The following is a 3668-nucleotide window of genomic DNA, read 5'->3' on the forward strand; positions in this document are numbered from 1 at the left end:
AGGAGCATTGCGGTGACGTCACAGCTCTGTCTGGAGAGCGCGTGCCACGCAGAGTCTATTGACAGTCTCAGGTGAGAAACCTGTTCAGCGTTTTTTTTTTTGAAATAACCATTCCAGCAAGTAAGCCGCTGGACCTTTTTCTGTTTAAAAACACGACCAGAGAGCGCAAGTATGCGGTGATGTGTGGATGGAATTAATTTTAAAACGATCACGTGTGGACGCAACACTTTTTTCTAAAACGGAGGTCAGCAGATATGCGTTTGTAGAAATACCCGGCTACGTGTGGACATGGCCGGAGCACTACTGAAGGCCTAGGTGTGAAATGCACGGCCCACCACTTCTTTCTATTAAATCAGAGCTCCCAAAGCTCCGAGCCGCAAACCTGTAGCCCGCCCCGCGCTGCGATCCGCTGCTCCCTCCTGTCAATCATGTGATCCTGAGCTTGGCTCGCACATGCGTGCGCGTGTCTGTGAATTTTAAGGTTCACACACCGACTGTGTCGGCGCGCATTCCAGTCCATTTAAACACGATAGAAGTCCGATATTCTGCTAAGAGCGTTTGCCCCCAGCAGCCCCCCCGAATGCGCACTGATGCAGCCGGAAGACACGTAGATCAGATTTATTTATTGTGAGGAGTTCTATAAAAATCTTCAAGAAATGAAATCCTTCAACGATTTTCTCGGTATCGGGGATTCTCTCTCACTCTGAAGGAGGATCTGTTAATACAGACATTTGAAACTGAACAAAAATAATGAGTTTTCTCTAGTCAGTCAATATGTGGTTTCTTCAGTTGTCTGTATCTGTTGTATGGTCATTATTATTATTTTAATGTATTACTGCTTTATGGAAGTTTTTTAGTTCCATCAGACTCAGAATTTTTTATGCTGAATTTTTCTAACCTCTGAATTTTTATTCTGATTTTTTTTTCAACCCTTGCTTTTTAAACAGCAGAATTTTATGCTCCCAAAAATATTTTCTATCTTAAAAAAATCAGTGTTTTTAATTTCGAGACTTAAAATTTCGATGGGTCAGAAATTCAACATAAAAAATTCAGAGTCTGATGGAACTAAAAAACTTCCATACTGATTTTCCTGCTGTTTAATTCATTATTTCATATAATTATTTATTTTATTCATTATTTTATGTTAAAAACAAAAATATCTGAGAACACTGGAATGTTTTATCAGAGCTTTTCTTGTGGAAATCTTAATCCGGCCCAGCCTCACCCAGACTCTGCCTCCAGTGGCCCCAGCGAAATTGAGTTTGAGACCCCTGCTCTAGGCCGTGGTCAGTAGCTACTCTGGATTTTTTTTGTTTTAATTACTCGCTGTTTTGCAGTTAACAACAGAAGAAGGCAGATAATTTGATTTAGTTGCTGATTTATTGCATAAGCCATTTTTAAGATGGACTTTTCCGGAAAAACTGGATAGCATCAAAAAAGGCCGACCAACACCGAAGATAAATCTATAAATCTAATGTGGCCGGAAAAACGTCTCTTTCTAATTACATTATTTCTATGTCAAGAAGGTGGTATCATCAGAACATGCTAAATGTGTATTTTTTAATCTGCATTCAGCCCATGGTGTTCACATTGGACAAGCAGGGAGGGGCTTCTTCTTCTTTTGCTTCTGTTTACTCGCACCTACAGTTAGAAGAGGCTTGGAGCGAAATGTCAAAGTGGTGCAAATCTGGTGAATTTGGCTCCAGGCTTTTTCTTTCACAGCTCTATTCCAGTAAATGAAAGACGTGTGTCATAGAAATCTGGACGGGCACAAACTGCAGTTCTTAACTTCTCCTCCATGATCCGTTTTCAACTGGTTGGCACTTTTGTGAAGAAAAGAAATGTATGGTAGTTCATACATCAATACCAAAGCTCAACCTAGTTTAACTTGCAATGTGTGTTCAATGGCTGCACATTTGTACGTAGGAGCCCGAAATGTGTCTTCAAATGTATTTACAAAGACTTTTCATTGGAAGGCTTCCGCTTGAACTTATGTTGTTACAGTAGTGTCTTCCCATAAAAAGGCTCAAACTTGCCAGGAAATAAAGACTAAAATATGAGCTAAACTCTAAATTAGCCTGTAAATACCCCAGTAGATGACAAAGTTGCCAAAAATGTTAGTAAGTTGCTAAAATATTAGGTAACTTTTTTGTAAGTTACTATAAAATATCAAAACAGTCCATAAATATATTTAAAGATTTGTTACGAATCTACTTAAAATATTGAAATTTGACGACTTTCTCATTACTTTCCTTTGGGCATATTTTGCTCAATATTTCAAAAACTTTAACGTTTATAAATACATAAAATGCAAGCAGTGATGTCCTGAACGAGCTGAACGTTTTAGAAGTTTCCAGAAAATCTCTGTGATTGAGTTTTTACGTGCCAAAACACGTACAGAAAGGAGCAGGAGGGTCACTGTAGTGTGAATGCTGACTAAACATTCACTCAAATATAGAGTAAATATGTAGAAAGATTCCTTAAATCTTTGCAGCAATTTTGTGGGTTTTGTTAAAGTTCAGTTTGGATTTGTTCTTGGAACATTTGTGTTTTACTTTCACACCAAAAACCACTTATTGCAAATCTGAAAAATCCCCAAAATGAGTTTTTTTTTTTTTTATTGGAAGTATCTTGATGAGGTATAAATCCTATTCATTGCTGAGCTTTAGCTCTTATTGAAATTGCTTTTCTTGTTTCAAACTCAGAGGTTCTGCTGTAAAGAGAAAAAACGCCTCCATGTTGTGTTGTATTTTATGTGTGGACTGCAGTGTCAGTCCTCTGTGTGTGTGTGTGTGCAGTGAATTGCTGCAAAATGTGGCAGCTTTGTGCCAGTTAACTTGACTGAAGCAGACCCCCCCACTTCCATTATAGCAGATTGAAATCTCCACTGGGCCGTGTAAGGGAGTAATGTGTTACTTATATGGCCCGGACCGCGATGGATTTATGCACGGGGGCATCAGCGATGGCTGCAGTAAATCATCTGTTTCTCCTGTGAGATGAGCAGGAGAAACGAGCGTGCATGAATCTTTATAGGTTTGCATGTCAGCTGTTGGAAAAAAAGGTAGAAAAGTTGAATCCTGTAGCTGAAACAGAAGCTGCTTCATGCATGAGCTGCACGGAAACGGCTGCGAGCATCTCAGTCCTGTGGTGTGCGTGTGCACGCTCTCATAATGCCACCATGTGAATATAAAGCAGTTTCAGAACAGATGATGAGTATTTAGGAGTACTCATTTGATGAAGATAAAAACAACTAGATTTATAATTACCTGTGATAATGCTGTAAGCTGAATGTGGCTGCTGAAGATGCCAGAGCTGATTTCTGAAAATGCTCAAGCTAATATGATAGCTGAAAATGCCAAATCTGAAAGATTGCCACAATATTAGCTAAGTGGTAAATTATCCAAAAAAGTAGAAAAAATGTATCTGTCTCAAACAGCTGACATAATGCTAAAATATCAGCAAAACTCCAAATTAGCCAAAAACTGAAAAAAAATCTATGTTTAACAAAACATGATGTTAAAATATCAGCTAATTTCCAAATTGGCTAAAAAATCTGGGAAAAAAGTCTATTTTGCCTAAACAGTAAGCATAATGCTAATATATTAGCTAAACTCCAACTTTGTCTAAAAACTGGAAAAATGTCTAATTAAGCCAAGAACATAAGGTAT

This window comes from Oryzias melastigma, linkage group LG1 (assembly GCF_002922805.2).
Source record: "Oryzias melastigma strain HK-1 linkage group LG1, ASM292280v2, whole genome shotgun sequence".
Classification (NCBI taxonomy): Eukaryota; Metazoa; Chordata; class Actinopteri; order Beloniformes; family Adrianichthyidae; genus Oryzias; species Oryzias melastigma.